At 40.5% G+C, this 14,019-nt stretch overlaps 1 long non-coding RNA gene across 1 annotated transcript in view; it reads left to right on the top strand.

Moving 5' to 3' along the window:
• LOC128129093 (uncharacterized) overlaps window positions 1–4,063 on the top strand; it is an 8,532-nt gene extending 4,469 nt beyond the window's left edge. Inside the window, exon 2 of the long non-coding RNA XR_008227020.1 lies at window positions 3,903–4,063. This is a non-coding gene — a long non-coding RNA (uncharacterized LOC128129093). The remainder of the gene's footprint in view (window positions 1–3,902) is intronic.
• Window positions 4,064–14,019: the final 9,956 nt, after the last annotated feature.

Genomic DNA, 14,019 nt, shown 5'->3' with positions numbered 1-14,019 from the left:
AAATATGGGTTGATGAGTGTCTGAACTATAAAGAGCCACCGATTGCCATTATTGACCGGGATAAGAAGACCTTATGCAACAAAGTGGTGTATTTGGTTAAGGTGGAATGGCAACACCATAAGGGTTTCGAATGGACTTGGGAAACCAAGAAGAAGATGAGATAGAATTACCCCAAGTTATTTACAGCAACATATTTTGAGGACGAAATCTGATTCAAGTGGGGGAGAGTTGTAACACTCAGTTTTAAGGTATGAGTTTTGATGCTTTGATCATGTGAAATTTTGGTGTCCACCACATGGTGGGGAGGATCACTACGATGTGGTAATGCCTTTTTGGACAACAATCATTTTTGAATAACCATGATATGGTCATGTATTGGCCACGACATGGAAACGGATAAGCCTCAAAACAGTAGATTTTGGGACTTGTTTTTTTTTAAACGAAGTGATGGACAAAGTTTCATCCTCCCTTATCCCCCATCACCTCGAAGTTCCTTAAAGCAAATCTTATTCCCCTTTCATCTATTTTAATCCATTTGTGGTGTTTTTGGTGGCCTTTGAAGGAAGAAGAAGGTGCTCTAGTTTAAGGATTCATCAAACAAGCTCATATAGATCCCTTGGTGCATTTTTTGGACTTTTGTAAGTCCACAAGCTCTTACCTTTTTGTTGCAATCTTATCAATATAGGATTTTATACACATTTATTCATGTTTAATTTGGTTTTCATGGATGGATCCAATAAATTTGGCAACTTTATTGATCCTCGAGGTCCTAAGAGAGTTAGATGCTCTAGATCCAAAGTGTTACGTAGTTTTGAGCACATGAATGGGTTTTTGACCCTATTTCTCTCGTTTTAACCGAAATTGAGTAAAAGACATGAATTGGACATGTATGTTCTCAAAGAAAGGATTTTAGTGATGCAAATGTGTGTAAGGAAGCTTTCTAGAAGAGATGATTATATGACTTAATAGATTAAGGGCTTAATTAGTTAAGTTGTTCTTAATAGAAACCACGACGTGGTGTCATGCTTTCCATGATATGGTGGCAACGTCGACCGGACTGTTGTGTCGTGGGGTAGCCATGTCGTGGCCAATAGTTGACCACGACTTGGTAACCTACTAAGTAGACTTTGACCTTGACCGTGGACTTTTGACCACTTTGACATGTATTCATAATTAGAAAGATTTTATATGGTAGCCGGGGTTTGGGTTGTGATTGGTTTATATGTTTTGTGTAGCCGATTCTGTAAGGATTTCGAGTGGTGGATTTTAGCTCTTTGATCAGGTGAGTTTTCTCTCTATACTATGTAAGATACTAGGTGTCGTATGTGCTAGTTGTCTTTATGACTCTTACTATTATGTTTGCAAGAGTGTCCTTGGGGAAGGACATGAAAATTGCAGATTTTTTGTAAGACTATGTGACAACCCGAAATTTCTATTCTGTACAACATTTCAATTCAATAGAAGTCAGAACTATTTCTGCTAATTTTCAAGCTTTTTGGAATAAGTTTGAGTATTTATGGATTAACACATTAGGAGATATCAGGAGAGAGGATGCCCTAGGGTTTATTGTGCAACAATAAACATTCCAAAACTCCAAGAATTTGGAGTTTACGGCCTAAACAAAGGTGTTTACGGCCGTAGACCCTCAAGGGGAGTATAAATACGACACTTAGTCATTATTTACACTTTTTCTCAAATTCAAGATCCAAAATCCAATTCTCTCTCAAGTATCATCCACCATTTCTTCTAGATCTTCAACTTGTAAGTGTTTCAAACCCTTTTAAGTTGATATCTATCTTAATCTAGTGATCTAACACACTTCCATCCGTGAAATCATTCCAAAAGGTTAGATCTTCTAGTTTCACCAAGAACACCAAGAACACACACTAGTGTTCTTGGACTTTTAGCACCTTTTCAAGCTTCTAACTAGTAAGTACTTCTATCCTAGAGTAGTATAAGGCTTGTTACACTTCTAGAAATCACGAAATCAACCAAGAAACACAAGAACAAGGTGTTTACGGTCCAAGGTGTTCTTGGACCGTAAACCCTGTTTAGGGTGCCAAAGTGTGCCCTAGTCCCTTCTAAGCCTTGGAAACTTGCATGGAACCTTTCCTCTTTGTGCTTAGGACTCAAAACAATCAAAAGACCATAACCATAGGGGTTTACGACTGTAAAACCAAAATGAAATGGTCTAAGGACCGTAAACTCCATTTAGGAGTGAAATGGTGCCCTAATCACTTCCATAGGCTTATACTTCAAGTGGAAATACTTATAAGGACTTATAAGGCTTCAAAACACAAGATGGCCAAAGAAACATATGTTTACGGCCGTAAAATCATGGTTTTACGACCGTAAACTCAATGAGTTAAGGTATTAAAACCGTAAACTCCAAAGAAGGGTCCCCTTGCAACCTAAACTCAATAGCAATGTCCTACAACCCTTAGATGAAATCCTTATGACTTGTTGCACCTAATTAGGGTTTCTTTACATGTCCTAGGATGTCTTAACTTTGTTAATTTGTTGTTTCATGACTAATTGGATACATGTATGTGTTAGTATATGTTAACTAGGATCATTATGTGTGTACAAGTCTTCACTTGACACTTAGCATCCTATATCATCCGTTCATTCAAACCACCAACTACAGGTGAGCTCATACCCCTTAATCAATCTTTTAAATGATTTTAAATACTTTAATGGGGGGGGGGATACAAGTAGAAAACAACATGTTATAGAATCAATCACATGTGATTTATAACTGTGTTTTCAAGCAACTGATTTTCACATACTTCAAAATGTGATAAAAACAATGGTTTTGACTTTTATACTTTGTTATAAATTGATTTACTTTTGAAATGTTTTAAGAAAGGACATCAAGTCATTATTATATTTATTGTTCAAAACTCTTAAATGTTTACAAAATCTCTTTTAACTTATTGTTAAAAACCATATCTATACACTTATCTTTCATAAATATATGTATTGATATGATAGCTTTCATCCTTTATTCAGTTCCCACACTATTGAGTAGCAAGGGTGTATAAACCTTCCTAGACATCAAATACATTCCAGTAAACTATTATAGGAATAGTTTAGGGGATACAAAACATTATTCCTATTACAAGGAATTACACCGACGTCAATTCATTCATGAGTCTATACTAAATGCTATATGAAGAGATACACTTACATGGATCATCTTACATGGATACACTTACATGGATACATTTACCTACATACTATATGATGAGATACTATTGCATATTATACGTGTAGATTAGATCTGTCTATCCTAGTACTAAAGGATAATATACGGGACTAACCATTCTGACACCCAGCTGTTAGCAACAGAGGTAAATGCACATCTACGGATGCCTATGGTTAATACTTTTACAATTTTACCTTTACGGGACTAACCATTCCTACACCCTGTTGTTAGCTACAGAGGACAATGCACATCTACGGATGCCTACGGTTAATACTATTAGACATTTACTATGTCGTGTTTATCCTAGTACCAAAGGATAATACTTAAATGACTATATTTTTCCCTATTACTTTTATTTTGTGGTACGTTCACATAAATGATGAGGTAGACTATATATTGTTAATAGTAGTCATTCAGGGGAAAAACCATCTTTGATACAGAAAAACATCTTTCAAAGCATTCAGGTCTTGGTAGAAGGCTACTTTCAAAACATTCAGGTCTTGGTAGAAGACTACTTTTATACTAGTAGGAAATATGGGATTTTCTAGGGTTTTCACACTTATATCAAATGTTTCATTCAAAGAGTTACATGGCATTCATAACACCTTTCCAAATCAGAGTAATGACATTAAAATACTTATGAATTCACCAACTTTATGCTGATCTACACTTTCAAAATAACTTGTATTCTCAGGTCACCAGTAGACAGGTACGATGACCAGGTTTTGAGAAGACGGAGCATAGACAAGACTCGTCTTTTATTTTGATTACATATTTTGGTGTCTTATAACTATCAAAGAACACACATGTATTAAAACTTTACTTTTATTGCAATGGATGATGTTGTTTCTTGTTTACTACTTTGCACTGTTATGATACTTCACATGACGTCCTCCACCCCTGAACGTTTCCACCGTTCTTGGTTTTGGGGTGTGACAGACTATAGCTAGGTTGTAGCATTCACTTAGGATGAAATAGTCTCGTTGGCTGAAATAGGTTGTGTAACAGTGATTGTAAGATTATGATGTTGACCATAACATATCACTTAGAATGAAATAGGCCCGTTGTTTGAAGTAGGTTGTATTAAATGTTTATGGTTATGTATGGTATGTATTAATTTAGGGAACTCTCTAAGCTTTGTGCTTACGGTTTAAGTTTTGTATGTTTTACGTACTTCCAGTAGCAATGGAAAGGAGCTAGTTTGATTGTGGTGCATCCACCAATGATTTCCGCACTATGAGATTTTGGGATTTACTCTAATATTTTATGGCAACAAGATATGAATGTTTTGGATTATTGACTTGTGAAGTCTATGGGAATGGTTTTATTTACCTTAAAAAATGGAAAATTTTCTTGGTATTTTTGGGATGTTTCATTCCATATCAGGAACATTGTTTCCTATGAGTAGTATGTCATCCACATATAACACTAGGAAAACTACAACACTCCCACTAGCTCTGACATATATGGAGGACTCATCTAGACTTTTATTCAAGCTACACACTTCGAATTTCTTGGGGAAGCACAAATTCCAGCTTCACGATGCTTGCTTAAGTCTCAAGCTTGCACACTTTATTCGGGTACTTAACATGTTCAAAACCTTCAGGTTGTTTCATGTACACATCCTCATAAAGTTTCTGTGACAACCTGAAATTTCCATTTTGTACGAACACTAACTATTCAATAGAAGCTAGTCCAGTTTCAATGAACTTCAGACTTTTCCGAATAAGTTTGTGTACATTAGGGTTTACATTTAAGGAGATATCAGGAGAGTGGATGCTCATGGGTTTGTGAAACTTGAGTATTTTAACACTTCGTCATGTTAGAGTCCAATTCCAGAATAAAATATTTTCTGCCAAAATATTTCAGGACTATAAATAGATTTCTGAACTAAATATTTCATTATTCACATTTCCAACTAGAGAAAAGCCATATTCTCTCTCACGGATCTTCGGGTTTTCATCCCAAATCGTGAGTCTACTTTCCTAGTTGTGTTTTAATGCATGTTATATGCTTAATAACATAGTTTACATGTCAAATTTGTAAGATCCGGGAGTTTACCGCCCAAGAACGTTCTTGGGGAGTAAACTCCAAAACGAAGCCTAAAAGCTACCTAGTCCCTTTTCCTTGTTAGGTAACTAGTTAAGGACATTAAGTATGATCTTTAAGGCTATAACACAATCAAGAACACTTAGCTTTTGGAGTTTACGGCCCAAGAGTTTCTTAGACTGTAAACACCATTTTTCAAGGGCTTAAAGTGCCCTAAACACCCCTTAAGGCTTTAGACAATAACCCTCTATTACTTGTAACTTGAATGGGGAGTAAATTACATCAAAATCATCCCTAAAGGGGAGTTTACGGCCAAGAATTACTCTTGGGCCGTAAACTCCAAGTAAAGGCACCAAAGTGTGCCTAAAGTCCCCTTTAGCCTTAAACAAAAGTCTAGGATTTATCCTTTGTGTGCAAGAGGCTTAAAAGAATTAAAACACCCACCCCATAGGAGTTTATGGCCGTAAACTCTAGGGGATATGGTCTTTAGTCCATAAACTCCTCAAAGGAGCATTCTAAAGCCCTAAACTACCTAAAGGATTAAAGCACCAATGCTAGGCTTATTCTAGAATTCATTTAACACTTTAAAACACCCAAAACCACCAAGTCAAGAGTTCATGGCCGTAAACTCAAGGGTTTACGACCGTAAACTCCAAAGGTGGGGTTTGTTGGGTGGTAAACTCATATACAAGGTCATTTGGTTCATTAAACCCCTTTAGCCTTGTCCCGTAGCAACTTAGATGCAACCATTAGGAACTATAACACTTATACCAAGTGTTTACATGTTCCTGAGTGTCCCAACTTATTTCATTAAGTTATTATTTGGCTAATTAGTTATATATATGCTTATTATATGATAACTAGGCTCGTGCGTGTGAACAAGTCTCCGTTTGCCACCTAGCACGGTATCCGACACTACAATCCAAACCACTCACCACATGTGAGTTCATACCCCTTTAATTAGCCTTTGAAATGCTTTTAAATGTTTTAAATACTTTATGGGGGGGGGGGGAATACAAGTTCAATGCTTATAGTTATTGAAATCAATCACATGTGATTGCATTAATCACATGTGATTAATAACTAGAAAACCAATGATTTTATCACTGTTCAAACTGTTTATCAAACTGCTTTACATTGAAATGTTTTACAAACTCTTTTACTTACCAAATACTTTTATTTAAACTTTGTTATACTTCTTATAAATTGCATGCCCATATATGTATAAATATATAAGAAATGTTTAAAGGGCTTAGGAAGGCCATCCGCCTTATTTCCTTTTTCTCGATTTGGATGTGGTCTGGTGGGATTTCGGGTGACCATCCGAAGGTCGTTTCAATATTAGTTATATATATCAATTATACATATATAGACATAAAAGTACTTCCATATTCATGCGTACTATACACATTACTAGTAAGTTACCATCGGGGTAACACAGGATCATACTACTACAACTGTTAGATCAATGAGTCAGTTCATTCATGAGTCTATACATTACATTACTATGAGAACATATACAACTATACTAGGATGAGAACATATACAACTATACTAGGAGGAGAACATATACAACTATACTAGAACGAGAAACATTACATATACAAGAATACGATAACAATTGTGATCCACTAAATCGGAGCATGCCTTAAATGTCATGGCCCGAGTTGTAGCCAGAATTCTCTTGGAGGGAGAGCGTGAGTTTGCGTATAGATCTATACTGGATTGACTATCCTACACCTTGCTGCTAGCTACAGCCGGACCTGCAGGTCTGCGGGTGCCAAACGTCATTTTGTTATTACGACCATTTGTATGTCGTTGTTACCAGTCGATAGTATGGTGCAATTATCACATTATACCTTAATATAAATCCGGTTTAAGGTAGTTAGTACAGCAGTAGTTCCTATAATACAAAACTACAGTACTACAATGATTTACCCATTATATATTTTTAGTGATAACCTCACTTAAACATTAATGTACAAACTATATTTGTTAAATGATAGTTACACTTGGGAAATTACACACTTTTACAACAAACGAACATACAAAACAGTTAAGCCTTGGTAGAAGGCTACTTTAATAGAAAATATAGGCTTTTCTGAGAGATTCAAACTTTTACAAACACTTACATACATTTTACAAACTTATACTTGAGACATGTTCAAACGTTTTGACAACAAACATCGACACTAAAATACTTATGAACTCACCAGCTTAATGCTGATAAACTCTTTCAAAATAACTTGTATTCTCAGGTCATCAGTAGACAGGTACCGATGCCAGCTTTTGAGAAGATGGAGCGCCTTTAAGACTCATCATATTATTTTGATTTACATTATATTTTTGGTGTCTAAAATTGTACAGAACAAGCTTGTATTAAAATTATATATTTAATGCAATGAATGATGTTGTTTGCTTATTTACATTTACTGTGTTGTGATACTGTACATGACGTCCTCCGCCCCAGAACGTTTTTGCCGTTCTTGGTTTTGGGGTGTGACAGATTAGTATCAGAGCATTGTTTATAGTGACTCAAGTATATCAACCCATAAAAGATATACTAAACTATAAACCCATTTGGGATTAAAGCACTCTGACCAAGAGTCTATACTTAAATATTAAAATATTTAATTAAGTATACTAGTCTGCATTCATACTAAAATCAGTGTCACAAAGACAAGAACAAAAGTATTACGATTGTTAAATATCACAAGTGAGCTTGGGGATGTATGGTCAGTCCTGGGAATGGCATAGCCTGATCAACTATGCTGGTCCGAGGAGTGATTAGCATATGCCCTAGAATGGTTGTGATGTGTTAACAAGTCTAAAAACCTACCAACAATACCACAAGAAGATCAGTAGAACTTAAACTTAAAATAATATAGGTGTATTTTGTACTACTAGTTACATGTATACTATATTCTTATACCTCTCTTCTCGCGTAGATTTAAATGGATGGATTCCATCACGGAGACCCGTACTTTCCCAATGAAGGCAATGCCGGGTGGATCGAAGAAGAGCCCGAAGATGAGCATCCAATCCCTTTGGATGATCACCTCGCAGAAGGCTTTTCTGATGGATCTGACTCCGAGCCTGAAGTCAACAACCTACCGCTAGTAGGTCAAGCCCCGAACAACAACCCCCGACCAATTTTTCCAGGTCCTACTCCCTTGTGGGCAACCAACTTGAATCGCTGGAGTGATGAACAGGGTCAACCCTTACCATACTTTGGGGATCGAAGCTTTTACAACGTCAGTGAAGGTGGCTCTGCTGACCGAGCTCTGCCCGTCATTATCCGCAGGATAGCTCGTAATGTTGAACAAGGTCGAGCAGCCACCGACCGGGTCATGGAGATTGATGCCAACTCTGGTGTCAACACAGTCCGCATCCGTCGTCTTGAAGAAGACATGGAACGGACCCGGAGAACCAATGAAACCCTGCAGCAACAGCTGGCTGCCTCACGGGTTGAAGTCTTGGAACTTCGAGCCCGTCAGAGGGCTCAGGAGCGACACCTTCAAGAGGTGTTTCGTCAAGTGTCCGACCTCAGGGCTCGCCCGAGGAATTCCCATCGCCGTTAGATGATGTCTAGTACATCTCTGTCTTTTGGTTAAGGAATAGCCTTTAACATCTATGCTCTATGTAGCACTTGTCTGTAAAATATTCCTAACTTTTAGTACTCTAATTAGGAATCTAAGAACTGTCAAACTTATCTGTATGGTATGATGTAAGACCTACTGTTAGGTCGATTTTCCTTGAACTTATTACATCAGTAATACCAGTATTATTGACATTTATCGAAGCTGTGGGAAAAATCTATACATTTGTATTTCCTACTAATATTCTTCGTTGTGATCTCAAACACTCATTCAACTGTTGGGCTATGGTTAGTTAGTCCATGTGTCACTCTCACGTTGCTTACAAATTGATTCTTACCATTTTTCTTATCTTTATAAACTTATAGCTGAAAGATGCCTCCTCGCAAATCTCCCAGGAATAACCCTGCACCTCCACCGCCTCCTCCGCCTCCGGTCATCGATACTGCAGCCCTGAATGCTGCCGTAGCTGCAGCAGTAGCAACTGCCATGGCTTAGTATCACTCAACTGATGCCAGCAGAGGTGGAACCCCTGTGGAATCAACCCCGGTTGAAACCCTTGTGCGCTTGAGAGAGTGCTCCTACAAGGATTTCACCAATTGCAAGCCGAAGCCTTTCTATGGCACCGACGGAGTCATTACCCTCTCGCAATGGTTCGAGAAGACTGAATCAGTCTTCGAAATCTGTTCATGCCCTGCGGCGAGTAAAGTCAAGTATGCCGCATGCACCTTTGAAGGAAAGGTCCTGACATGGTGGAACGGCCATGTTAAGGCACTAACCCTCGTCGTAGCCAACGACATAGGCTGGGAAACAATGAAAGACCTCATGATTGAGGAATACTGCCCGAGGGGCGAAGTCCAGAAACTGGAGCAGGAACTTTGGAACCTGACTATGAAGGGCACCAACGTGGTCACTTATACTGCCCGATTCAGCGAGCTGGTGGCCCCCTGCCCCAATATGGTCCCCACTGAGGGGAAGAAGATCGAGAGGTACATATGGGGGCTAGTGCCTCCGTATCAGGGGAATGTTCTAGCATCAAACCCCGCTACCTTCGACAGTGCCAAGCGATTGGCACAACGACTCATTGACCATGGAGTCAAAACCCCTGCAACCACAACCACCCTAGCCATCCCAGAACCCTCCAAACCCGTTGACACTAAGCGGAAATTCTGGGATGAAAAGAAGAAGCAACGGGCTGCCAAAAAGCAGCAAATTGTGGCAATGCATGCCACAATAACCCTTGCTGCTGCTGCTACTACTGCTTCGGTGGGTCAGTATGCTGGAAGTTTGCCCAAGTGCAACAAATGCAACTACCACCACAACGGCCCCTGCCGTGAAATGCAGTGCTCTAACTGCAACAGGAGAGGACACACAGTCCGATTCTGTAAGTTCCCAACACAACCGATCACCCAGGTCCCTGGCTCTGGCGCGAGCCCGACCTGCTATGGATGTGGCGAAGCAGGCCACTATAAGAGGGACTGCCCCAAAGCAAAGAATGTTGGTGGAGCAGGAAGGGTACTAGCCATAGGCCACGGGGAAGCAGTTGCTGACCCGACAGTGGTGACTGGTACGTTCCTCCTCGATAACTCCTATGCATGCATTCTATTCGATAGTGGAGTGGAGCAAAGCTTCGTAAACCATAAATTTGCTTGCATGCTTAAACAACCACCACACGCACTCAAAGAACTATTCACAGTAGAAATGGCTAACAGAAAAACTGAAAGTACGAATAACATATACTTAGGTTGTACCCTAACTCTAGATAACCATTCATTCCCAATCGACCTCATGCCGGTCTCAATTAAAAGCTTCGACGTTATCATCGGCATGGATTGGTTAAGTCTTCATCGCGCCGACATCATGTGCTGTGAGAAAGCAGTCCATCTAAACCTTCCGTCTAACGACACGCTTATAGTCTACGGCGACAAACCTGGTGCGAATCTTCACATTATATCAAGTATTCAAGCACAGAAGTATCTGCGTAAAGAATACCATGCATTCCTTGCTCATGTCGTCGACACGAGCCTCGAAAAGAAAGAACTAAAGAACATCCCAGTAGTGAGCGACTTCCCCGACATTTTCCCCGAAGAACTACTAGGGTTACCTCCGCAACGACAGGTCGAGTTCAGAATCGACTTAGTCCCAGGAGCTACCCCAGTAGCCAAGTCGCCCTACCGCTTAGGACCAGCTGAGATGCAGGAACTCTCTGGTCAACATAACGAACTGCTCAGTAAGGGCTTTATAAGGCCGAGCTTCTCACCTTGGGGAGCACCGATCTTGTTCGTTAAGAAGAAAGACGGATCATTCCGTATGTGTATTGACTACAGAGAACTCAACAAACTGACGGTCAAGAATCGTTATCCTTTGCCTCGCATTGACGATCTATTTGACCAACTGCAAGGGGCAAATTATTTTTCCAAAATTGATCTGAGATCCGGATATCACCAGTTACGAGTACTAGAGGAGGATGTGCCGAAGACAGCCTTCCGAACTCGTTACGGACATTATGAGTTCGTGGTGATGCCATTCGGATTGACCAATGCGCCCGCAGTCTTCATGGATCTGATGAATAGAGTATGCCGACCTTACTTGGATCAGTTTGTCATCGTTTTCATTGACGACATCCTGATCTACTCCTGAAGTAAGGAAGAACATGGAGATCACCTGCGACAAGTCCTAGGGACATTGCGAAAGGAGAAACTTTATGCGAAGTTCTCGAAATGTGAATTTTGGATCCGAAGAGTCGAATTCTTAGGACACGTGGTAAGCGAAGAGGGAATCCACGTGGACCCATCCAAAATTAAAGCCATTGAGAACTGGTCAGCACCGAAGACGCCTACTGAAATTCGTCAATTTCTAGGTCTCGCTGGCTACTACCGTAGATTCATTCAGAACTTCTCCCGAATAGCGAAACCTCTTACGCTCTCGCTGGCTACTACCGAGAGCGTTCCAAACGCTCAAACGAGCCTTGTGCACCGCGCCAATACTATCCCTCCCCGAAGGGATAGAAGACTTCGTAGTCTATTGCGATGCATCGAATCAAGGGCTCGGGTGTGTTCTGATGCAGCGAGGTAAGGTCATCGCCTACGCCTCTAGACAGTTGAAGACACACGAGGTTAACTACACGACACACGATCTTGAACTAGGAGCAGTGGTGTTTGCTCTGAAGATCTGGAGACATTACTTGTACGGAATGAAAAGCACTATCTTTACCGACCACAAGAGTTTACAACACATTTTCGATCAGAAGGAGCTCAACATGAGACAACGACGGTGGGTCGAGCTACTCAGTGACTACGAATGCGATATTCGTTATCACCCGGGTAAAGCCAACGTAGTAGCGGACGCCCTAAGTCGAAAGGAATATTCTGGTTGCAAAGTCAAGTCATTATCAATAACCATCCATTCACACTTGTCTAAGCAAATTCAGGCGGCTCAACTTGAAGCCATGAAACCTGAAAATGTGACGAGTGAATCCCTTAGAGGAATGGACAAGAATTTAGAAGCCAAGGGTGACGGAGCCTTATATTTCATGAACCGGATCTGGACACCGAAACACGATGGTTTCCGAGACTTGGTCATGACCGAGGCGCACAACACTCGGTATTCCGTCCACCCAGGTTCATATAAGATGTATCTGGATCTTAAAAAGCTATACTGGTGGCCTAATATGAAAGCAGAGATTGCTACCTTCGTAAGTAAATGCCTTACTTGTGCAAAGGTTAAGGTCGAGTACCAGAAGCCCTCTGGTTTATTGCAACAACCAGAGATTCCAGAATGGAAATGGGAGCGGATCACTATGGATTTCATAACCAAGTTGCCCAAGACAACGGGTGGACTTGATACCATATGGGTCATCGTTGATAGATTGACCAAGTCTGCGCACTTCCTGCCTATCAAAGAAACTAACAAGATGGAGAAACTTACGAGAACATACATTAGGGAAATCGTACGATTACATGGTGTACCTATGTCTATTATCTCCGATAGAGATAGTAGGTTCACCTCAAGATTCTGGCAATCACTACAACATTCCTTAGGAACAAGGCTGGACATGAGCACGGCCTACCATCCACAGACCGACGGACAGAGTGAGAGGACCATCCAAACACTGGAAGACATGTTGCGAGCCTGCGTGATTGACTTTGGGAAGGCATGGGATACTCATTTACCCCTTGTCGAGTTTTCCTATAATAACAGTTATCACACGAGCATCAAGGCTGCTCCATTTGAAGCTCTCTACGGCCGAAAGTGCAGATCTCCTCTGTGCTGGGCTGAGGTGGGTGATACCCAATTAGCCAGGGGGCAAGCTTCCGACAGTACTCTCACAGGTCCGGAGATCATTCGGGAAACGACAGAGAAAATCGTTCAGATCCGTGAACGATTAAAAGCCTCTAGAGACCGACAGAAGAGCTACGCTGATAAACGAAGAAAACCTTTGGAATTTCAGGTGGGAGATCGAGTCCTTCTCAAAGTCTCACCCTGGAAGGGATTGATACGCTTCGGCAAGCGTGGGAAACTTAATCCGAGGTACATAGGGCCTTTCGAGATTCTTGCAAGAGTCGGCCCCATAGCCTACAAACTCGACCTACCTGACGCACTTCGTAACGTACACTCTACATTCCACGTATCTAACTTGAAAAAGTGTCTATCCGATGAGGCTCTTGTAATCCCACTCGACGAGATCGAGATCAACGAGAGCCTCAACTTCGTGGAAGAACCTGTAGAGATCATGGACCGTGAGGTCAAGCAGACAAAGCAAAGCCGTATCCTTATCGTGAAGGTTCGCTGGAACGCCAAGCGAGGACTGAAATTCACTTGGGAACGCGAGGATCAGATGAAACTGAAATACCCTCATCTTTTCGCTTAATTATTTGTAACTTCTTGTTTGCTTAAATTCTAATTTCGGGACGAAATTCCTTCTAACGGGGGGATGATGTGACAACCCGAAATTTCCATTTTTTATGAACACTAACTATTCAATAGAAGCTAGTCCAGTTTCAATGAACTTCAGACTTTTCCGAGTAAGTTTGTGTACATTAGGGTTTACATTTAAGGAGATATCAGGAGAGTGGATGCTCATGGGTTTGTGAAACTTGAGCATTTTAACACTTCATCATGTTAGAGTCCAATTCCAAAATAAAATATTTTCTGCCAAAATATTTC

The sequence above is a fragment of the Lactuca sativa genome, chromosome 9 (assembly GCF_002870075.4).
Source record: "Lactuca sativa cultivar Salinas chromosome 9, Lsat_Salinas_v11, whole genome shotgun sequence".
NCBI classification, from domain to species: Eukaryota; Viridiplantae; Streptophyta; class Magnoliopsida; order Asterales; family Asteraceae; genus Lactuca; species Lactuca sativa.
This window is presented reverse-complemented; position numbering and strand designations above follow the sequence as displayed.